Raw genomic sequence first — 25,195 nt, 5'->3', positions numbered from 1 at the left:
TATAAAAGATTTTTTTGCATTGTCTTTAGGAGCTGGTTTCCTAAATATATCACTGTAACATAAATATATTATTTCAGAAGCAATCAGCCTTTTATAGCTGTGTTATCTAGACAGAAGCAGCTACAAGCTATGGTAAAGAACTGAAAGGCCAATATCTCTCAGTCTATTCCAGTTGTTTTCAATTTGCAATCTGCATTTCCCTGGAAATTCACTGTCTGCTTTTAAGAAGGCCACAAAATATGGAAAAGAAAGCCCTATTTTCAGTCAGCCTATATGGGCCCAGAGTCTCCATAGAAGGAAGTTCCTCAGCCTCTATTGTCAGCGCTGTTTCCGTGTCTGAACACTCCTTTCATGAAGATTCCTTCTTCCTTATACCTAATGAAAAATGCAATTTCTTTGCCTTGCCTCTTGTGCTTATCACTGTGCACCTGGAAGAATATGGCCTCACCTCCAGTGTAACAACACAATAGGCAGCTGTAGAAAGAAATAATATTTCCTTTCAGTCTCAGTTTATTAATAAGCACGAATAAAATTCATTCAAAGAGATCTCAAATCCATGTATGAAGTTTAATGAAGTGCTCACTATTATTCATTTATTATGTCCTAAGTCACAACACTGATGTGCACACTCTACCAACAAATACAATCCTGTTGCATATTGGTACTTGCTGCCCCAGATTCATGAAGTGTGTTGCTTTAGCTCTGGTATATTTTGTGAAAGTATTCTGCCACCTAAAGGAGATATTTCAGACAATATGTCCTCAAAATAGTAGGTTTGCCATGATGAATTGAGAGTATATGTAGTTATCCCAATTTTAATTTTATGATAAAAAGATTCAGTTTTCACACTCTGAAATTATTTCTCCCCCAAACAGCTAATCCTTTACTGAAATTATTTTATTTCAGAAGGCTTCATGGCCTCAGCCTCTCAGTACATAATTTCCTAACTTTTAAAGTGTAAATGCCCTAGAATTAAAACAGTATTTGAGATTTTTGTCAATTACTTCAATGTCTCCAAAATTACTGATATTTTTTCAAAGCCTTGGGCTCCTGCTAAAAATTAATGACTCTCAAAGTATTTAAAACAAATTTTCCATGTCCTTTGGCATTCTAAAGGACTATAGCTTTATCCCTAATTAAAAAAATGTAGAATTTCTGAGAGATTGGCTGAAGGAAAGAGAAAAGGCCAACTTAAAAATACTCTGGACCCTGAGCCCAAACATGAAGGTAGATGCAGAGATGTACAAATATAGAAAACTCTTCAGTACCTTGACATATGGAGTAGTTCATTAAACCAGCTAATTGATAACAGACCTATTATTCATGCTTCCCCTAATGAGCCAAATATGCTTTACATTAATTCTATTGCCAGAGTTCCTTATTCTCAGCTGAAAGCAGTGACATCCAAACCAATGGTAGCCAGAAATATTCTCAAAGCCTGAAGTTCAGACAAAATCCTAAAATAAAAGAGTTAAAGAGTTTTTACGCACCAGGTGAATCCAAGTTGTGTTAAGTGAAAAGATTTGGGAGAAGGAAGAGAAAAGGTGGTAATTCAAATAGAACAGCATATTTATATTGTCTGACATTTTTCCATATTCTCACAATATAATTCTCACAACTTATATTTTTCTCAAAATTGTATACATTTACAAAATCTCAAGCCAACATGATTAAAATATTCTCTACATTTCATTTGATATGTAACATAAATTATATAAATTAGTTCAGAAGAGAAATTACATTTAATTTTTTTTTTTTTTTTTTTTTTTTTTTTTTTTAGAATACTGGAATAGCTATTTAGGTTTTTGCACTTGGGCATTATGCAATTGCTTACACTGAGATCCAATTTTCAGGCTTGCAAAAAATAGAATTAAAACCTTCCCTTATTTTTATGTATATTTCAATAATCAGAATTATAAATAAATCTGTGAAGTTTCTAAGTAATTACAAGAATACTGAGCTGTTATATCCATGTTATCTCTTCCAGAATCAGTCATCAGTGGCCACATCATCCTTGTGATCCTGGGAGACCCTGCTTTTGTGGTTTCCAGGTTTTGTCTCTGTTGTCTTCAGTAAGGCAAAATTAATTCATTTACCCAAAATACCAGTAAGGATACCAGTTCATTCTTGCCAAAAATTTTAAGAAAAAAGACTGACTGATTTTTTGATATTCATAGGAACCACAGGCACAGGTAGCAAATGTACTGTCAGGCTTCTCAGATCCTTCTTCAACAAAACACTTTGTGGTTTGGTTTTTGGGGTTTTTTTGTTTTGTTTTGGTTTTGTTCTTTTAGGGTTTTTTGGTGTTTTTGTTTTGTTTGGTTTTTTTTTTTTTTTTTTAATTGTCTGGTTGATTCTTGCAGTGCAGAGATGAAATTCAGTTTGTATTTTTTATGATGAAAGAAAAATGTCTACATTGACATTCAACATTGCATTTTTTGAAAGCTTATCAACACTTTTTATTAGCAAAACAATCCCATTTCATGTAGACAAGGCTAAGTTTTCCTTAAAATTGTAACAAAGTTGCTCATGGTTTCCTTCAATATTCTATGTTTTGCACATACTGGCTTATTCTTTCCCTTAAAATCCGGGAAACTCTTCTTTTTACCTATATCTCTGCTAATTTCAGTTTTGTGGTACCATCCACTTAACATGATGCAAATGGCCACTTTTTCCTTTTCTCTTTTTATTGGTATAGATGTATTTATTTCAGAGGAAAATAATCCAAACACTTTGCATAGGTGTTTTGGGGGCTTTTTATGTCATCATCATGCAGTTGCTTTAAATTTTTTTGACTATGAAGAGGAGTCAGACAGGAACACAGAGTAAAAAAAATCTTAAAACTGTTAATGTGCTGTACCAAAGTCCCACCAAGCAAATCTGTTGCTTGAGACCAACGGTGGGAAGTTCAACACGGCCAAGAGCTGGGTCTTGCACTTCAGTAACAACCCCTGGCAGCACTCCAGGCTGGGGGTAGAGGGGCTGGAAAACTGCCCAGAGGAAAAGGATCTGGGGTGCTGGTCCACAGCCACCTGAACATGAGCCAGTGTGTGCCCAGGTGGCCAAGAAGGCCAATGGCACCTGGTCTGTAACAGCAATAGCCAGCAGGACCAGGGAAGAGATTGTCCCCCTGTACGGGACACTGGTGACACCCCACTTCAAGTGCTGTGTCCAGTTTTGGGGCCCCCAAAGAAAGACCATCAATGGGCTGGAGGGGCTCAAGGCAACAGAGCTGGGGAAGGGTCTGGAGCACAAATCTGAGGAGCAACTGAGGGAACAGGGGGTGTTCAGCCTGGAGAAAAGGAGAATCAAGGGAGACGTTATCATTCTCTCTCCAACTGCCTGAAAGGAGGCTGTATCTAGGTGGGGATCAGCCTCTTCTCCCAGGTAACAAGGAACAGAAGAAGAAGAGATGGCTTCACATTGCACCAGGAAAGGTTTAGATTGGATACTAGGAAGAATTTCTTAATGGAAAATGTTCTCAAGCATTGCAGCTGGCTGCTAAGAAAAGTGGTGGAGCCACCATCCCTGGAGACGTTCAAGAAACAGCTGGACATGGCACTGAGTGTCATGGTCTGTCTGACAAGGTGGTCTTCAGTCAAGGGAATCACTTGGTGATCTCAGAGGTCTTTTCCAATCTATTTGATTCTGTGATTCTGTAAATCAGAAAAATTTTTGAAAGAAAGTGAAAGTGCTTGGTGTCTCCATGCAGACATACCAAAAGACATTTTTTTTGTTTGCTTTGCACACAATCTGTATATAGTTAAGAAACAAACATCAGTTTCATAAAGGTCAGTTTAATCTTCAGACTGCTGCTGTCTAAATGAGATAAAAATACTTCTAAGGCTCAACAAGTAAAAAGGATCTTAAACAGCCTTCTGAGGAAGTGTCAACAAATATGCAATGCAATTATAATTCAAATCAGAGAATATTCTGAGTTGGAAGAGATCCACAAGGATCATCAACTCCAATTCCTGGTCCTGCACAGCACCATCCCCAAGAATCACACCATATACCTGACAGCATTGTCCAAACACTTCTTGAACTCTGTCAGGCTTGGTACTGTGACCACTTCCCTGGGGAGCCTGTTCCAGTGGCCACCCACCCTCTGGGTGAAGAACCTTATCCTGATATCCAGCCTGAACCTCCCCTGACACAGCTTCATGCCATTCCCTTGAGTGTTGTCACTGGTCAGGAGAGAGAAGAGATCAGTGCCTGCCCTCCACTTCCCCCCATGGGGATGTTGAAGACCACATTGAGGGGTCCCCTCAATCTCTTCTTCTCCTGGCTGGACAGACCAAGGGACTTCAGCTGCTCCTCTGTCTTCCCCTCCAAGCCCCTCACCATCTTCACAGCCACCCTTTGGATTCCCTCCAATAGCTTACATTAATATTAATTTATTTTATTGTAGCTCCCTAAGCTGAGCATAGCACTTGAGATGAGGCAAGAACCTCAGGTGAAACCTGTCCCAGGTTTCTAGGGCAGCCTGCATTCTTTCATAACATCTTTTAGGTAAAGACTGAAAGTTGAAGTATTGCTCTACATTACCACATCAGTTTCCTGAAGGATCATTTCTATATTTGCTGCTTGCAAAGGAGAATGGCACAGAGGTGTCCTGAGAAGACCAGGGTCATTAATAGTTAGGCAGAGTTGCAGACTATGCCAATCAGTGATTTCTGCTTGATGAGGTCTGAAATATTTGGAAATTTAGATTTTTTTTTTTTTTATCAATGTTTAATGATATTAATTTTTGAAATAAAATCTTCCAGGTCCCCTCATTTTTATTTTAAATCCTGTATTAATACTGATATCTTTTGAAACCCCCTTCTGCATCTACTCTGGTGGGGAAATTTTTTAGAAAGATGTATTCAGTAACATGTTAAAGACGAGTGGAAATTATGTAAGGAAGCCTAGTGAAAGAAAATCAAAGCTGAGTACCAGGGAACTCTCCCTGTCGATGAGGGTGAACAGGGAGTTGTGAATAAACAGTGGAAGATTCATCACAAAACCTGGTGAAAAGAGGAATAAATGGGACCATGAAACTGTGGAAAACCACCTCATATGATAAGAGTGAGGGATCACCTAGCTCTTTTACTTTTCTATAGGCCAAACCCTGATACTTGTAAAGTAAGTGCCATGATGTTGTCCATGGGAATCTTGCTTGTGTGATGATATCTGAGTTTTACTTTATGATTTTACAGACCCAGTTCAGCATGGGCATAAATGAGCATAATTACTGTTGACACTAGTGAGGTGAGACCTAACACAGTGCACAACTTAACTGGATGATGGGATTTGGATTCCCCATGTATGCAAGAACTGCTCAATGGCACACAAGTGTGCTTAGAATACTATCAAGCATTAACCTTCAATTTGTGTGTCTAGTGCCTACAGGGTCTAGAATAAATGCTTGAACATTCATAACTAAAATTAGAGGCAGCTCAGATACTGATTTTTTAAAATCTGTTTTCCCATTTTTTGGAAGGACAGGAAGAATGTTTGTCTATTAGGAGTTCTGTACTACAGATAGAACAAGCAGCTCTCCTCTCTACGAATATCCTACGATATCTAGGAGTATCTTAAAACCTCACAGTCCTCCTCAGTTCTGCCCTGGATATCTCTCATGTCTTGAATTCCCTCAAATCCCAGTAGGAACCATGGAAAGAAACACAAGAAATTTGCATTGCTCAGCCTTGAAATGTGCAGCTTAACTGCATAAATAGAAATATTTGCAAGTCATAGCTGCCAGCTTTACTGGAAGGCACAGCTGTCTGCTTAACCCATCATAGCGAGCCTCTGCCTGTATAAAAAAAGTCAAATGTAAAAATAACTATGTGTCTTCTAGCAAAAAAAACCACTGTGGCAGAAAGAGCACAGTGCAGTCAGAGATGGATAATTGCTCAGGTCACTGCTTTTCTGCTCATTATAAATCAAAGCCGAGAGGAAGCCCCGTCTGGCCATTCTGTGCAGTCCATGGCTGTGTTTATTCAGCTTTGTGTCACCTTTGGGTGGCCTCTATTCCTTTGTATACAATTCCAGTTATAACGCAGCACAGTCCTGGAAGTACAAGGGCAGCAGCAGAAGAGCTGCAGCATCAGCTCCCAGATGGATAAAATCATAAACATCCCTTTGCAGCTCTTGCTCTCCCTGGCAGTCCTTGTGAAGGTTGACTGACCATGTTGTGAACTCTTGTGAGCTGCAGTTTCACAACTCAGACAAAGCTGTGCATGCTGCTGTTATGATATTACATATTGTCACAAAAAATGGCACATAGAGAAGGGCTGATGTTTACAGAGGGAGGAAGATCAGCTGGAAGTGGTGATTGAGCTCTGATTAGCCAGCAAATTCTCTCAGCCTCTAACAGGACCTCTCTGGGAAGGGAGAACAGGTATCAGTGAGTCCCTCCACACACCTTTCCAACGTGACATGAAGAATGAGATTAGGCAGCTCCTGAAAATTGTGATACTTACAGTCAGTGACTGCTGGAAGATGGAGTTTTCTGTCCTGGGCACAACATTTTACTGTCACTTGCTAATCGCTCTTCTCTGAGTGCTTCTTGACATCTCTGAGAAAGGTGCATATATTTAAGTATGACCCTTGTTGAGCCAAAAACAGGAGAATAAATGCAGGTATTCTCTTCCATGTCCCTGGGCTCCTCAGCTGGGATTGTTTTACCTGTGCCCTGAGTTTGATGGTGATCACATTTACAGCAGAGCCACTCTGAGCTGAGCCTGCTGCAAGCTGCTGGTGGGAGTCCTAGCACAGAAAACCAGCAGAGTCATAGCATAAAGAAATGAAGAGAAGATTGTGAGTATTTAAAACCTCACAGAGTTAATTGATTTGCTGCTCCTCACATGAAAACTTTGGGACAGAGCTAGAGAGGATCCAGAACTTCTCCATCCCACTCTAGTGTCTCCCAGTGTAGCTGTTCTTTGCTCTGCTGAATCCAGTGAGGCAGAAAAATCTGTTTTTCTGATTTCTGGGTCTTTCAGTGCTGGATGGTAACAGTAATAGCAATAGTCAAAATGTCATCCTTTGAGAGATCTACTTCATTTTTCCATGCAGGAGCTGATCTATGAACTAGGGATATCAAATTCTAAGCCTGCTAATTGCAGAATCATTGTTCTTTTCTGGAGATGTCTATGTCATCATATTACTGCTAAGCATAGATAAGAGAGAAATAGTGGATCTATGTCCTAATAATGGAGTCACCCTGGACCCAAAACTCACAAGGCCATATTTATCTCCAGTTTAAATAAATATTATTTATACTTTTGCATCTCAGTGGTGCCCAGAATTGACCAGGTACCATTCTGGGTCCTAGGAAACAGCCCTGTTTCATGCTGTTGGCAGACTTTTACAGACAGGCAGGTACACTTGAATGCTCTGGTGATTAAGCCCTTGAGAGAGGCATTCATGGGTCCTGGGTGAGAATTACCAGTTCTTCTACTGCTATATAGAACAGTTACCTGCCTGAACTCAGTAATGTAACCTGAGATAAAAGCAAACACATGATGATGTCAAAACAGAGATGTGAATGGAGGAAGATGGTATTTGTTATAATTATTTTTATTACTAGGTGTCTTTCTGACCCTGTGTTTAGTATTTGATAGGGAGATATTCATGCTCCCATAAATGAAATTATGACACTGCTGTTAAAACAATTTCTTTCCCTCTTGTAGCAGTTGTGTTTGTCATAAATATTCTCCCTCCTTAAGGATGACAGTTTTCATAGCCATATCCTGGTGTTTTCTCAATGACACAACCTTTCTGTGGAACATTTCATAAAGTTTTATTTTCTGTTGTTCTTTTTGTGAAACCAAATATTCCCTCAAAACCAAAATGTTGCTTGACTACAAAATTTCATCATCTCTCTAATGCCTTTCATACTTTTGAGAGACCAATTCTCTGATGATTTCTTGTAAAAGACCTTCTTTCAACTCCTGCTTGGTTTTGGTATCATTGTAATGTAATCTGAGCAATGATTGTAATCAAAACTTCAGTGTTTTCCCCAGAACACAGCAGGTTGCTATGTGGGTGGCAGCAGGGCAAAGAGAGTCTGCAGGAATGTTTTTTGGGGGGATTTATTGTTGTCAGCAAAGATTTAGCCTGGGGGCTATATTGACAGAAAAAGAAGCTGAACACAATAAATTGAAGAATGAACTGTATTTTCACAAGCTGCTCTTTGTTGGTCACAGAGCATTTCATGCTAAAATTCTGCTGTTATCAGATCACTGAGCTCAACAGCTCCTTTCTGCAGAAGGTTTTCTTTCAATTACAAATTTCCCCTTACAGTAGTAAAGTTAAATTCAATGTCTTTACTGCTTTTGATGTCAGTTTAACTCCCACAGACCTGGATTAATGTATTATTTTTATAACTCAGAATTGAGCCACTTATGATTCACAAGTCACAGAAGTAACAATATTTTGAACAGACTAAGATTCACTGACAAAATAATACCCAGATACTTCATTTATTTAATGGCATGCACAATTCTGCAAGGTTGTTTCTTTACCACTAGCCAGATATAGTTCTCCCTGCTAGTTTGAACCTGAGTTTTTTAAAAGACAGGCAGTACTGTGACAGCCTGATACCTTTCAAGTGTTCCATGGCACGGAAAGAAATCTTCCAATCCCTATGTAATGCTGAGAATATGTCCCAGATTTATGACTAATGACTGAGTGTTTACTTTGCTCAGTACCGAGGATGAAGTTTTCACTCTCTGGTTCCAATCAGTGTGAGCAATGCCTACATCACCTGTCAAGCATGAAATACAAGGGAATTCTATGGCCAGGTTGCACCTCTTAAGCTCTGGCTTTTGTGGATCTATTTCCACCCATGCCTTGGCACAGGCATATGCACTCAGAGTGCTTTGTGCTGCAGGAGGATGACTTTGCTGCATAGGCACCCTGATTATAGGAATAAATTAGATAAAGCTGGGGAAGGTTCTTGGTCATGGAAATGTGGCAGATTGTACTGTGGGGCTGTTTGAACAGTCCCTGATGCAATTTCAGCCTGTTATTAACTGTCTCCCAAAAGCTCCAGAGCACTGCCTGCACATTAATGTAGTTTGGGGGCCATTCCCAGGACATGATGTGTATGGAACCACCCTGCTTTGGAGGCTGGGAGAGTTTATTAAAAACATGCCAGTTGGCCTCAGTGCCCAGGGATATTCCTAGACACATTCATCTCTAAGTGCAAACATTGCCATAGGGTCTCCTCAGCACTCACAGATTAACTACAAAGGACATGACTACAGCTGGACTTTCTGTGCCTCTTTCAAATTGGCCACCTCACCCAGGGCTCAGAGGAACCAGGCTTTCTTGTCTTCACTGTCTATTTTGAGGACTTTCCTCCAAATACCAACACCACTATCAGTCTTTGCAAAGCCTCCTCATAATTGTGAAAATCTTCCCAAAAGCATTGGTCACGCTCACCAATGCAAACAGGACCAGTAAGCATCCTGAACTATTGCTACTCAACAGTAGTCAACGTGTCATATATAAGTGAGGTGGGTTGGATTTACAACTTCCTCTGCCAACACCTGAACATCAAGGTGGGTGAAGTCTCAGTGCCAGCAAACCAAACTGAAGCCAAAGCCAGAAGCTTTGTTAGTGGTCAGGGGTCTGAGTGTGAATTGGCCACTGCAAGGTAAATATCTGATGACAGAACTAGAAAAGAAAATATCTCTGTTGTCACAGGGCCTGAAAAGTTCTACAAATTGCAGTGCTTCACACAGGAGGAACAACTTTAAGGAAACCAGAAGCAGAAACATCTGATTCATACTGGCAATTAAATCTAATTTGTGAATCTGTGCTATTATCAATTACTTTTGCACACCAGGAGATTTCTCTGTTAAACATAGCATCATTTCTCTCTACTTATTTTCTCTCTAATTATTTCTAAAGAAAGAAACTGCAATGCATGTAAAAATTAGGTAAAGCAGGCATGAAGATAGCCAGACCTGGCCTGAGGTTAATCCTGCAAGGTAAAAGTGTGACATTGTTCATTGCTGCAAGCAATGGAAGAGGAAAAACAGGTAGCCTAAGCCAAAGTGGAGTTAAGCCAATAACACAATAATGGAGAACCTAGGAAGTAAAAGGTATTAAATATTAGGAACTTCAGTGAGTGAAAAATACCAGAGGTTATAAAAATCAGTGTACTTCTTACCAGCAGTGACTCGTGAAGGCCAAGATGGTCAGAGGAGTGTTAAATCAGGAAAACCAGGCCCCACAGGAAAGAGGAACACAGCAGCGAGCTATTCACCTGGGAGGGGAAAGGTGGGAAATGTGGAATATATGGTGAAGAAAGTGGTGAGGTCGTGGTTACTTGAGAAGTCCCTGTTGAGCAGTGTGGCACCTGATCCCTGCACTGGGGAAGGGAAATAGAGCTCTGATCTGCCCAAATCATGTGTGTCTGTCTTGTTTCCCCAGCCAGGGGCACCAGTGCTACCTTCCTTAGCACAGACTGAGGGGCACCATGGAGAAGATGGAGTGTGGACCAAATATCCCAACATTCAATCTCTGAGCAATGTGCTGAGTACAAGGACTGCCACAATGTTACTCAGAAATTCTGGTCAGAACTCAATGCAATAGACCAAAATAAACTGTGGTGCCATTTAATTAACATTTCTGGGGACAAAATTTGCCTAGTTTAGCAGACTGGGTCTTTTAAAACAGTTTTGATTTCCAGTGGAAACAAAAAGGTAGGAAAAGAAAAGTAAATTGACCATATAGACAAAAAAAAAAAAAAAAAAAAAAAAAAAAAAAAAAAAAAAAAAAAAAAAAAAAAAAGCAAGGGAAAATCTAAATTATACATTTTTCCTTCTGTTAAATAAAATTATAGTTGCAGAATACACACATACTCCTTGATGCATCAAGAGTTGTTCAAGAATACAAAGTACAAAGTGCACTGAAGTGAAATCTCCAATCTGAGTTGTTTTTCTGCTGCAGGCAATGAGATTTGGAGCTGTGCCATATAATTCCGTGCACAAATACTAAACCTGAGATATTAGCTCATATAAACAGAAGATGGAAAAGACTCAGGCTCTGTAGATCTGCCTCAGAACAAGTAATTTCCCATGTTATCAACAAACCCATACCTCAAACCAAACACGGCACCATGGAGCACTCTCATCCAAGTCTCAAAGACATGCTGAGGAAATATATAGGCTCAGTAAGGGAACTGCCATCTCCCTGGGGTGTGCCTGGCGCCCTCAGGCATTCCAACTCCCAGCAGACACTTGCTACTCCACACCAAAAATCTACCTCAACAGATTCCTGGGCTCCACCAGCTTTAGGGTCTGGATTTCCATGAGAGCCTGAACTCTAGACCACAGACTGCCACACACTGCTCTTTTTTTGTTTTGTTTCAGTGGGGTTTTTTTGTGGGTTTTGGTTTGTTTGTTTGTGGGGGGTTTTTTTGTTTGTTTGTTTTGTTTTGTTTGTTTGGGTTTTTTGGGGTTTTTTGGGGGTGGGGGTTGTTGTTTTCTTTTTTTTCCCCTCTTTCAAACGATAAACACTGGGTGACATCAGAACCCAGTCCAGCTAGCCAAGACATCCACATGGGAATTAAATCTTCCCTGAGACCTATTGGTGACTCATGCTTTCTTGGGGCTGGGACAGCCCACAGAATCCCAAAGGACACAAGAAGCTCATATTTAGGCCACTCAGTTAAATGTCTTTATGATCACCTACAATGAGATGTTTCAATTGGAACAAGAGAAGACCAGTGTGTTCCCAGCTGCATTACAGGTCTGCAAGACTTCATACAAGCAGTTTTAGTTTCTGTTTTTTAATTTTGCAGTTTATAGGGAGTACAAAGAACTTCACGAATATAGCTGAAGAAGATGAGACAGAAGTTAAATCACTGATGTTAGTGAAATGAAAATTTTATTACATTTCTGTATAATACATCAACAAGGAGGTAACAGTTAGTCTTGAAGCCTTAAACATATCAAGGTTTTTTAATGTCCTGTTTGGAGACTAATAGTAATTCTCACAATTGCCCTCCACTATTGTCCTGACTTGTAGCAATGAAATGTTCTATATCTACTCTGGAAAAAAGAAATTTAAAGTAAAAATAAAAATAAATAAATTAATGGTGACAACCTGTCATTTATCTTCTGGACAAGTTTGGAGGGATTTTTTTGTCTTTTATTTGCAGTGTTACTTACACTGTTTTCCATTATTGATCCATATTGACCCATTCCTTTAAGTGGTTTAGTGTTGTATAAACACTTCCAAAAAATCTCCATGTTTCTTGTTACTGCATCTGTGATTTAGAGGTCAAAACAGAGATAAAGACAGTTGCAAAAGGCATTTTTACTAACTTTCAAAATGAGTGATATTTGACTTTGGATAGGATATGAGCATTAGAGATTTAATATTGATGTTTTTTAGAAAACATACATTATATATTCCTGACCCAGTGACTAAGACAAAAAATATCACCAAGAACTTCATCTGTTCTCTGTGGGTTAGGTACTGTTAGTATGTAAAAAGCAAAGTGTATGCAAGGGTCAGATTATGTATTCACAGGGTCATTATTAGGAAAAAATTCTTTATTGTGACAGTGTGAGGCACTGTCACAGTGTGAGGATCTGCCCAGGGAGCTGTGGCTGCCCCATCCCTGGCAGTGTTCAAGGTCAGGTTGGATGAGGCTTTGAGCAACCTGGTCTCATGGAAGGTGTCCCTGCCCATGGCAGGGGGGTTGGAGCAAGATGATTCTTTAGTTCCCTTCCACCCCAAACCTTTCTATATTCTTATGATTATGAAGTTTTTGGTCCATTTCTAAGGTATCCAGCACAAGAAAAATACATAGTCTTGTCATTGGCAACATCGACCTGTCTCACTGAAATAATTAATCTGTATGTATGATAAAGATTAGAAATTCAGTTTCAAGGCCACCCTGGATCTGATTCCAATGATCAGCTATGGTTTAGAAACAATCTACCTTATGTAACAATACAAATTCTTTTGGACACATCAGCTGGCAAAAACTCTACCCTCAAAACACCATCCCCAGAACACAGGTTGGCATAACAGATCAGGGATTTTCTCCTATCATCTTCATGATCATGTGTAGAAACAACAAAGTAAATATGAAGTGGCATATTTTAAACTGTTATCACCACAACAAAGGAAAGGTCTACCAGTATTAATAAAATGGAAGTCAAGCATTGAGATGTGAAGACAAATAGCAATGATGTAGTGGACTAAAGCAGATAAAACAAAATATATTTATAAATACTGAGAAGCTTGATGTTACTTGTTAAGTAATATTATTAATATTAATATATGGTAGAGACATACATGGAATTTGATACCAAGCTAAGTGGAATTATTTCTAGAAAGTCTGAATGAATGGTTGAAAACTGCATCCAATTAAGAGGTCCTGACCTGTCTGCAAGAACAGAGTTTAGAGAGGAGAGTGAAAAGTGCAATGGATTTGACATCCAAAACAAAATGAGAAAAATATAATGCCATCTTAATAAGAAAAGTACCATAAATTTGATTGAGACTAATTCATGCAGAATTTTAATGGGAATTTCAGAATGTGACAGCAGAGGAGTGCAACCACTCTGTCAGAAAGGAGCTCTCTGCGTTCACAAGAGTGTGGCACAGTTTGTGTGTGTGTTGTGTGTGAGGACACACACCTCTGGCTAAGGCTGTACGTGATGAATGTTATATCCACTGCCCTCTCACTTGAGGCTGCATGAAGCCAGTGCCCCACAGGACTCAGTGCAATGTGAATCCTTGCTCTAAATCACTGTGTAATAATTCGCTCCAGTCACAATTGAACAGGTTTAACTGGTTTTAATAAACACCCAATCACTAAAATCTGGGGAGCAAGGAGAGGGGAGTGGCCCTTCTTCTCACTGAGGCAGAGGTACACCATGTACAACAGTCTGCTGGCGGGGGGACACAGGTTCTCCTGAGTATCTCCTTTTATTCTACCATCTATCCTTCCCATTGGTTCCCTCCTCTGAGGTCACTGTCCTTGGGCCAATCTTTCCCGCTTCCAGGCTCTGGGTTGGCTCGTGTCCAGGATCCGCCTCCTGCCTCACGGGGCATTGTGTGATTTGTGGTCACCGTGGCTTGGACTCAGGAGGTGTTTGGCCACCAAAGCTGTCCATCTGGAGGAGTCGCTATGGTCCCCCTTTCCCCTTCTTCCTCCCCTTTCTATTCTGCAGCTCTGCTGCGGAATGCCTACATACTTTGCTTTTCCCTTTCCTGAACCTAGACTGTACAACCAAAACGAGAAAACCCAAACCCAAACTATACAACCAAAATGAGAACACCCGAACCCAAACCGTACAACTGAAACCGCAGACATAAATTCATTTATAACAACCACATTGTTGTTGGTGCAGTTGGACACAAATTTGTTACACATCAAGACAAAGGCAGGTATTGGGATTGTTATGAAGGTGGTTGCTGATAAAAGACATTGTCCCAGAAGACTAAGGCAAATAAAATCAGTGCAGGAAACACTGGCTCAGGTCTAAGGGCAAATCAGGGCAACGTGGTGATGTAGATAAATCAGCAGGTCTTGTCCTTCAACAGAACAAATTACTTCAGACACAGAGACAGGCTGCTTAGTTTCTACAGCTTCCTGGCCTACAGGTGCTGCTCACATCTTCACATCATTTCCCTATGCACAAAGACATTGCCTCTAATGATTCCACTCAAGGTAAACAAGCTCAACCAAGACCGTTCACATTAGGATACAACAGGAACTCTCACTAAAATTTACAGTGCAATGAATGGACCAAACCAGTGTCTGTCTGTATTTGTGGTGCTGTTCCAGCACATCAGCCAGGGTGGCTTGAGCTCCATTTCCCCAGAAGCAGCTCGGGGAGTCAGGCAGCAGCACCCCAGCACATCTGTGCTGTAAAAAATGTGACTGTGGCACAGCAGCTTCATAAGCTAACCTCAGGCTTAAGGACTGACAGCAGAGAACTTCAGGTACTGTGGAGCCCCAGGCAGTGAGAGGTTACAGCATTTATCCATTTTGTTGGGTATATTTTCAGTTTGTAAGGAAATCCAAGCTGCTGTACTCTTTCCCTAGAACCTGATGTAACTGGACAAGGACTTCTGTCTATACATGCTCCCAAGAGTCAGGACTTGCAGGAATTGGATCAAAACCTGAAAAACACCCCAAGCTAAAACTACTACAAAACAAAGCCCATCTAGGAACTAGAATCCTTCAAAAGAGATCTGAAAAAATTGCTAATTCTCTTGGACATTTATAAACTATTCTCTTCTCCTCTACTGAGGCAGACTTGGTTTCCTGAAGAAAATCATCCCCCATCTGTATTTGACTATTAGCTCATATAAGGGATCTGACAGCAGATGGAATTTGTGCCTAGAAAAAGTGCTGACCCTTTCCTGAGAAAAGAATAAATCTTTCGTTTACCAAGCAGACTCCATATAAATAGAATGGCAGTCAGCAAAAAGGAGGTGGTTTGCTGGGAAGGTAAATAGCTGTCTGTGTTCCTGACAGCAGGAATACTGTTCAAGGAAAAATACTTTCATTTATTTTACTTATAACAAAGGGAAAGTATTACTAAGGAAAGCTGTTTTCTGAAGTGATGTCTATCTGCCTTGGCCTAATCCATGTGGAAAAATATTCAAAAATGGACAATGGCCCAGATGTCCTCTGGTATTGTAAAACTATGCCAGACACAGAACAAGCAGGACCTGCTCCACTTCCTGTTATGTTGTGCACTATTTGTGATTATTTCCACAGGCTTGCTCTGAATTTTCAACAGTTCTAGCAGTCATCATCCTACAGCATGAAAGCTGACTGAATACTAAACAGCCCAGATATTAAACAACTCTGCCTTGGCTTTGCTCTACTTTCTCTGCTTTGTCTAAGGTTTTACAGACCAACACAAACTGTTTGAACACATGGATGTTTTCAATCTCTGAGATGCAGAGATAATCATAAAACAAAATTGAGCTTAAGCCAGCTGGGGTCATGCAAGCAGCAGTCTCATTTGCAAGAGGGTTTAGACAAGCTCAAACTCTTGTTTGGTAACATTCAAATTTATTTCAAGCAGAAGTAAGTAATATTGTATTTGAATCAACCTGTTGATAATCACTCCCCTGTGCTTTGATTTATAAGAAGAACAAATGAAATTTTGCTTTTCTGAGGTATAGTTATAATTCCTCACATCTCGGATTACCAGTTAACTATACAAGCACAGTTACTTTTGGCTAACACAGACTTTTCTTAGTCTTTTTTTTTTATTCTTTTGTCTGAGTTCCTGTAACATAACTTGAAGGTAGATTAGCCCTGAATATCACTCTGTGGAAATCAGTGGAATGAGAAGCAGAATAATTATCTATCTTTCTGTATGGATACACACATACAACAGTTGAGTGGTTCAACTGACACTCTGGAGGAATGGGATCCCACCCAGAGGAATTTTGACACACTTAAGAGGTGGGATCCTGTGAAAATCAGGAAGTTAAACAAGGTCAAATGCAAGGTCCTGCACCTGTGTCAGGGCAATCCCAAGCACAAATGCAGAGAATGGAGAGCAGCCCTGAGGAGAAAGGCATGGTGGTGAATGAAAAAGTCAAAATGACCCAACAATGTGCTTGTGCAGCCCAGAAAGCCAAATATGTCCTGGGCTGCAGCAAAAGCAATGTGGGGAGCAAGTCAAGGGAGGTGATTCTCCCCCTCCACTTTTGTGAGACCCCGCATGGAGTGCTGTGTCCATCTCTAGGGCCCTCAGTATAAGAAGGAATGGGACCTTTGGTTGGGGCACCTTTCACGTAAAGACAGACTGAGAGGGTTGGGGATGTGTGGCCTGGAGAAGGTTCCAGAGTGAACTTGTAGTACTTTCTGGTACCTAAAAGGGCTACAACAAAGCTGGAGAGGGATGAGGGCATGCAGTGATAGAAAAGGGCAAATGGCTTTTAACTGAAGGAGAGCAGGTTTTGAATAGGTGTTGGGAAGAAATTCTATGTTGTGATGGTGGTGAGACACTGGAACAGGTTGCCCAGAGAAACTGTGAATGCCCTGTCCTCTAGAAGGATTCAAGTCCAGGCTGGGGCTCTGAGCAACCCGGTCTAGTGGAAGATGTCCCTGCCCACAGAAGGGGGTTGGAACAAGATGATCTTTAAGTCCCTTCTGACCCAAACCGTTGTATGATTCTGTGATATATTGTTCAATATTCAGATTTGGTAGTAGCAATTACGATCCCACCCAGCTTTATTTCATCCTCTTTTAAATCTAGACTTTCAACTAAAACTCCCACTGGTTTCACTAGGAGCATTTCAGTGCCCATGTAAAGAGTAAGGATAATTTTAGAAATGAGATAACTCCTTTCATGTTACACACAGTGAACTGAAACTTAATGTAATTCAAACTGTTAATAAATTCAGCCCATTTCTGAGAATCCCCTTGAATCACATTTGTTTTCCGAAGACATGCAGACTAATAATTGAAATATTAAATACCATAGCATTTTTATTTAGCAAACTCAGATTCTGATAAAAGGACAAAAAAAACTTCAGAGCAATCCCATACCTGGTGCAACTCCTCTGAGTTCTTCAGAGCTGCTCTCATCATAACTTGGGTTGTTTTTTTTTTAATTTCCTTTCATCAGAGAAAACTATACTCTGAGTTTCACCATTCCCAATGATATTTACCAATGAGCTGATTATCAGAATATTCGTGTTGACTTTTTGGTAGGGTAAAAGGGGTACATAGACATAAACATCTTGCTATATTACAAAGAGGAAAAAGAGAGCTTGGAGCTATATGAAATTAACTACCCCAAAAAACAGAGCAAGGCATGGTGAGAAGTTATGGATTGCAGGGGTTTTTTTTCAATCTGTGTTTAATTTAGAATATCTTACCATCTAATGCTACATGACAGCCTAGAAGGAGAAACTAAAACTGGCCTGATTCCACCCTTGTGATGGATGTGAAACCCAAATAAATTCACAGTGTGGCGACTATAGCAGTGATACTAAAGAAATTATCCCAATTATTCCTCAAGCATGGAGGAGGAGAGGAGTGGAACTGCTGCTTGCCCCTGTTCCCTGAGACATCCTTCAGCATGGTAACATAAGCGATTAAAATAGGTAACACTCCCTTGTGGTTTCCATTTTATACATCCATTATTCTGTGACTGACAGATATTTCTGTAAATATCTGAGGCATCCCTAAATAGCCTGAACCAAATGGACATAACCTCATACCCATCTTCTGTAAATGGGCAGTTGAAAAATAGTGAAAGATTATTTCATAGTGTAGGCTCATCTTGCTTGAGGACTTAATAAAGTTTTCCTGTTGCAGTTCTGTCCATTCCAAAGGTCCCTTTTTAACACTCAGGAGTGCTGGGATTTGTACAGCAAGAGACGAATGGATGAATGCTGCTGACTAAAGATTTCCCCTCCTTTCCTCCCCTTGCATGGGGAACTTTTGTGACACTGAATCATTAGAGATGATCCTTCTGTTTTCTGCTATGGAGTTGAATCAAGGATAATTTACAGTCAGTGTCCCATCTACAACATTTGAAAGTTTCTTGGTTAGAAAATGATTGGTTGAAAGAGTTTTTGAGGTTCAGTTGTACAATACTGCTTTCATATGGGAATGGATATCCTTGTCATCTTTTTGTCCAACCTCCATTTTTTCAAGGGTTTGGGGTTTTTTTTCAGAATTCTAAGTATTTCATTTATTAATATACTCTCCATATTCTGCTTTTGTTCCTGTTTTTTTGTTGTTGTTTTTTGTTTGTTTGTTTGTTTGTTTGTTTGTTTTAAGTTCTATTGCAGTGCAAAGCTCGCAGGACTTCATCCTGGAAACGCTTCTTTGTGTGAGAACTTTCTTAATGCTGAAGTAACTTCAGTGAACATCAACAGGTCTGTGGAAAAGAGTATGGATGGGCACAGGTGGGCAAAGCATCATCCTCTCCCTCATCACAGGTTAACAGGCATTGAGTGCTTTCAGGGACGACAAACCCATTCTATCCCTGTCTAAGAGAATAGCTGAGAGATCCAGATACTCAGCTGAGTTGCTAAGAAACCTAAAGAATTTTAAAGTATGCAAGGTTACAAGGCTAATCTAAAGTTAGATTAATACTGTGTAGCATCCCCGTGGCAACCAGGAGTCAACGACATGTGAGGTGAAAGCAGGGAAAATGACAGAATAATAATCAGCAATAAAACCTTGGCAGGGCTTATTGTGATTATGTTATCAATGAGTTAAAGAATGCTGCTGGCCTGCTGAAGTTCAGCGTGTCTGCTGGAAACACAGCTTCTCCTTGCTGGTCCAGAGCAAATGGTGGATGGCATTTCAAAAGTAAGGCTATACTGGCCAGCTCTGAAAGGGCCAAATGAAACAGAAGTTGACCTGAACACACGTGATGTAACAAAATGCTCTATTATTTAAAATAAAGAAGAAAATTCCCATATCAAATCAATTAATTGTGCCACTCCTCTCTTTAAATTTCCTGCAGCTCTGAACTGTTAGCTGTCTTGTTTCCTCTGAAGCATAGTCTGCCTAATTTTGCCAGTACTTGTACTATCTTAAGTATACAAACCATATCTGAAGCAGAACCTGGGTACAGAAGTCAGTTGGAAAAATCAGCTTTCTCCAGTATTGTCTTACAGCACTGGGTTTTATCTGTCCATGTCCATGTTCCCACATAGCCAAAGGACAAGGCTCCTGCCTGAGGGGATGTTGTCTAAACACCCTGCAGACCAGTGGGTCACTGACTAAAGGCTTCATGGCCACAACCATGGTCCAGCAGCAGAGCTCACGTTTTCTAGCCTCAGCCTTGTGATTCAGCCACCAGTGCATGAGACACTGTAGTGTTTCCTGAAGTGCTGAATGTCATGAGCAAAACTTTCCTGAGAGGTCAATTAAGAAACTAGTAATACCCCACTCCTGAGGTTCACTCAACTCAGAAAAGGTCTGATTTTGGGGTCTTTGAACTCAAGTTTATTTGAATGTTTTCATTGAAATGAATGGTAAATTACAACACTTTTGAACAGACTTCTCAATGATAGATAACTGCCCTGACACTTCACCTGGTTCTTTTCAAGAGTCCTTGAGAAGACAACATTGGTAAATCATCAGAGGATATCACTGTGCACTGCAAAAATACCGAGGTGAATATTTCTCACTCAGCCATCACCAGTCATATGCTTCTTCACTTTGGATTTATGCAAAAACTCAGCTGGGACAGGTTGATCCTCTCAGCTTGACCACCAGTGGATGAATGTATGTGCATGAAGTTCATTAATATTCTTTGGATCAAACCAGGTAATGTTCTTTTGTATTTCACAGCTGAGTTTCATTACAGAGTGGAGATCTGAGCTCCAGGTTGCCTTCTGGTTGCTTCTCACACCCCACTGGCACAGGCACTTCATGGAAATGTTTTCTGTTCTTCCTACCTGAACTGTGCTACTTAGCAAGTTAAATCCTCATTTCTACTGAGATTACAAAGGCAAGTAAAACAGGCACTGTGTAATCACCACCTCTCTGGAATTAATAAAATGCAGTTTTTGAGAGTTATGGCTACTCCTGAGCATCTGAGGCATTAAGAGTCCTATTTTCTGCTTGGTAAACAAGGGTCTCACACAAACAAGCACGGCAAATGACCATTACCCAAGTTCCTGTTGCCATATAACATTAGAATATATTAGAAATTGAGTTCTCTGATTAATTGTGGATTCTTCCAATGCAAGCAAACACACCAAATCACTTTAAACTCTCATTCAAAGTCTTACAAGATTGATCATTCATCTTAAAGCAGTGCATACAGTCAGTCAAAGAAATCACATTTCTGATTTCACCAACTCACTGTATCTCCACCAAGTGTCATAGAGGGTCCCAAACACCCGTCACAGAGCTGTGGTATAATTCTTTACACTGTATTAAGTTCAAAGATAATGAGATGGCATTCAAGCTAGAGGTGGGGATATAGAGAATGCTCTATTTTCTGTTCTTAAAAACAAATAATGTGGCCAACAGCTCCAGATGGGGGTAGCCTTGAACACGTTTGGCAAGCTGGAACCAAAGCAGGTTTGATAAGGTTTTGCTGACTTGGTTTCATGACACTGGAAGTTTAAAAGAGCAACTGATCTGCTAATATGACAATGAATTTCTTGTTGAAGGTTACAGAGTAAGACTGAGGCATAGCAGATATCTGAATTCAGTCTCTGGGAGCCTATAGGTGCCATAGAATCATAGAATCAAGTGGTTTGAGTTGGAAGAGACCTTAAAGACCATCTAGTTCCAGCCTCCTGCCATGGTCCACCCTCTAGACTAGGTTGCTCTGGGCCCCATCCAGGCTGGTCTTGAGCACTTCCAGGGATGGGGCAACCACAACTATTCTGGGCAACCTGTGCCAGTGTCTCACTCCCCCCTGAGTAAAGAATTGCTTCCTAATATCTAATTTAAATCTCTCCTCTTTTAGTTTGAAACCATTACTCTTTGTCTTGTCACTATTTGCTGATGTAAAAAACCCATTCTTTATCTTCTTCATAAGCCCCTTCTAAGTACTGAAAGGCTGCAATAGGATCTCCTCTTCTCCAAACTGAACAACCTCATCTCTCTCAGCCTCTCTTCATAGGAGAGGTGTTCCAGCCTTCTGAGTATCCTCTTGGGCCTCCTCTGGAGTCCAACAACTGCTCTGTCCTCCTCCTCACTGTACTGTTTCCTCTTCAATCCAATGGCAGTGATATAACTTCTGTCCATTGGGAAAGCTGTTCTTCCTGACAGATGAACTTTTCACTGGCTCTGACTGACCTGGAGCTTCATTGAGACAAGAGAAAAAAACAATTTGTGAAAATATTGAGTTAATCTCAAACATCAAAGATGTCAGTAAAAGGCCCTCAGTGAGTTTCAGTGAGCTATGGATCAAGTCCACAATGTTTAAGCAATAAAAATCTGTGACGTTCACATTAGATAGTCAATGGTCCTTGATGCCTCATATGGAAATCCTCTTAACATCATCAAATTCATCTATTCCATGATGACAGTCAAATATTTGTTATAACTAGAGAATCGAGGACTCATGAATTTTTAATTCTTCAGTCTTAAATGCTTTCGATGAAAATGTTTATATTTTCTATGTTTTAATCGACATTTCCTATGCCTTCACTGTAATTAATTTAATATAATACTAATGCTGAGTATTCAAAATGCTTAGAGAAAAAAAAAATCAGCCATGAACTCATCAACGAAAGGACAAAAATCACTCATGAATTCTTTAGTGAAAGTAAAACCATTAAAAAATATTTGGATCAGATTATTCAAAAAGACACAATTTTAATGTAATTGAGTAATTATGCTATGTTAAGTAAATAACAATTGACTTGAAAAGTGGCTAATTAAGCTTGCTGATTATGAATTTAAATTAAGAGAAGTTTACATTACAATATTTCTGGATAATTCCATTAATATTTCAAGACTTGTGGGAAAAAAATGAAAAACAAAACAAAAACCTAAACCATAATTGAACTTGATTTGAAGTATGAGGAAATAATCCAATGACTTCTGCAAGTTTTCAGATAAATCTTGCTGTTCCAGGCTGGAATCCTCTAGGGTGCATACTAAAGGCTAATAAATTAGTGATTTACTACCCTTTATGAATCTGCTTTAAATTTTGGTGGAAGACTAGGATGCTATTTTAAAAAGTTAGCTTTAAAGTATTTCCAACCTGGAAGCTTCATTGCCTGAAGATTTAATATGTGATGCACAGAGCTGGTTATTGGGTGAAGAAACAACCTATTTCAAGCTTTTGAAGACTGTTATCAAAATATTTCCAGCCCTTAGTTGGATCCAAACATTTTAAGCTGGCAATGTTTTTCTAAATAAAAAAAATCTAATTATTTAAGTCTAATTTATTTTCTGATAAAAAAAAGTTTTTAATATTTTTTCCTTTTTCAAACATTTTCTTTCAACATATTAATTAGCCCAACATAACCACAAGCCATTATCAGGTGAGATGTCATTCCACAGTGTGGCAATGTCCTCTTCTTTTGCCTTTTCAAGAGATTTTACAGATTTATTGTCTACCCATCGTTCGGTTTCCAGTGAACTTTACAGTATCTGGGTTTAAGGGTTATTTTACTTCCCATTTTTAAAGCATTTTCTTCTTAATTTGGAAGCTGCTGCTGCCACGGGCCATTCTTTCATTCAGCTGCATATCCCAAGTCTGAAATTTATCCTAGCATCTGTTCCTTGAAACTTGAGCAGATGGAAGAGTCCAGGAGGGACTACTTGTGCCAGCATAAGGTAGCTTTGTCTTTCTGTGGTAAATGTTCGCCAAGAGTAAAACTGAACCCCTGACAAACTTGTCAGGAAACCTGCAGTAGTTAAGGGAAGGGATCTGTAAGCATATACGTTAGTATGTATGTCTTTGGGAAAAAAAAAAAAAAAAAAAAAAAAAAGTTTATATTAGCTAAACTACAAAGCAACTACATTTTCAAATGCTTTTATGGCCATATTGAGTAATTTTCCTGTAACTATCTTGTGATTGTCCATATGATCACTTTAAGTTTGTGTTAGGTGCCCTTAGACTGCGCCTGAGCAAGAGACAAATAGAAAACATAAATGCTTTCTCAGGAAAATTCAATTAAAATATGCAGTGACCCTATAAATATAAGAATAAAAGGACAGTCCAGTGAAAACATATACAAGGACACTGGATACCCTGTAAGATGGAGAGAAAAGAAATTTTCAATTTTCGTCAGTTTCTTTGGTCCTTCTTGCAAAGCAAAGTAGTGACCCTGGAAAGTCCCAGAAAAGAATGCACCTTCTTTGCACCAGATATTTGGGTGCTGAATTGTGTCTTCTATTGCATGGTGTCTTCTGAAGGTCCCTTCGGGATGGCTTAACCCCATACCACTTAAAATGTGGTTCTGTGCTTTTTTAATTCATTCTGTGGTGCCTGGGACCCAATCAGAACTCCTCAGTCATTGAGAGAGGCCTGGCTGCTGAGAGGAGCAGAATAAGGGACATCAGTTTTGATGAAAGAAGTGCTTGAGGATGAGGAGATTTAGCTACATATTATTACATTTCAGCTATTCAAATTTCCTATGTTTCTTTTGGAAGGATTGCAGCATTAGCCTTCACACGGAGGCTAACTCTGAATCCTGGAAGTGAAAGGCTTGGTAAGAGTGATTTGTCTAATTGATGAAGGCATAGTCACTTTAACGTCTCTCAAGAGTACATTTCTTTTAATGGTTATTTTTTAAATTGTGCACATGGAAAAACAACATTGATTTAATATCATGCACAATATAGCATAAGAATATATCAACAAACATCTTCTGTAAAACACAATATCTCTACTTTCTGACTGAACCATTGACAATACTATTCAATTCAGGATTTAATTCCCCCTGTTATGTACTCCTTGTACTTCTTGACTCATTATCATCTCACCTTTACAGTTTTCACTGATTAATTCTGTTCTTGTTCTGTAGTGAAATAAGAATAATGTCAACTTTTTATTGACTGATAAGCCTTCCATCTCTCCTGACTCTCCCCATGGTGGACATTGCCCAAGAGGAACCCCTGGAGGTGCAGAGTCCTCCTCTAACAAAGTAAGTGGTTGAGCATGCTGGGTTACCCTTCTAAAGCTTAGGAATCCTAAAGTCATGTGTGTAGTAGCAATTCCATTTGACATCCTGAATCTGTAATCCATCAATGCTGACAGACCTTTAAATGGTTTTGCAAATTAAATTTCATTTGAGTACATTTTGGCTCACATAAGTCTCTGTGACAGAAGCGACCAGCAATTTTAAAAAATAATATGAATTTACTTACTTTGATCAGAAAGAGCCCAATGACTTAAGATGTTCTGGAAAATAGAAAAGGGAAATGTTGTTTATATTATTAAAGAACTAAAAAATATCCCAGTCCCATTAACAGGATTTTGCTATTAAAATAATAACTTATTCAGAGACACTTTGCATTCCTAGTTGAGCAATTAGACCAGGCTTCTGGAAGCTGTGCTTTAATTCAGCTGTTGTGCTGACTTGCCTTGGGAATTCAAAATAATCAACAACTTTTATGTGTAGACAAAAGAAGATTAAAAAGTTTGGTAGAAATACAATGATTTTTCCATACTTCTACTTTGGTGAGTGCCGAAGAGAAATGTTATGTTCTTATTTTCTGACATTGAGATAATCACATGCCATTTTCTGCCTGGATTTG

General features: G+C 39.5%; 1 long non-coding RNA gene across 4 annotated transcripts in view; it reads right to left on the bottom strand.

Annotated features, from left to right (window-relative positions):
• LOC120754684 (uncharacterized) overlaps nucleotides 1–25,195 on the bottom strand; it is a 90,976-nt gene that overhangs the window by 3,231 nt on the left and 62,550 nt on the right. For 2 of the 4 annotated variants that reach the window (XR_005701522.2, XR_005701523.2), the window contains exons 5-6: nucleotides 24,806–24,839; nucleotides 10,172–10,267 (exon numbers count right to left, since the gene is read on the bottom strand). This is a non-coding gene — a long non-coding RNA (uncharacterized LOC120754684). The remainder of the gene's footprint in view (nucleotides 1–10,171; nucleotides 10,268–24,805; nucleotides 24,840–25,195) is intronic. The other 2 variants (XR_009208035.1, XR_009208036.1) reach the window with 1 other exon arrangement.

This window comes from Hirundo rustica, chromosome 1, assembly GCF_015227805.2.
Source record: "Hirundo rustica isolate bHirRus1 chromosome 1, bHirRus1.pri.v3, whole genome shotgun sequence".
NCBI lineage: Eukaryota > Metazoa > Chordata > Aves > Passeriformes > Hirundinidae > Hirundo > Hirundo rustica.
This window is presented reverse-complemented; position numbering and strand designations above follow the sequence as displayed.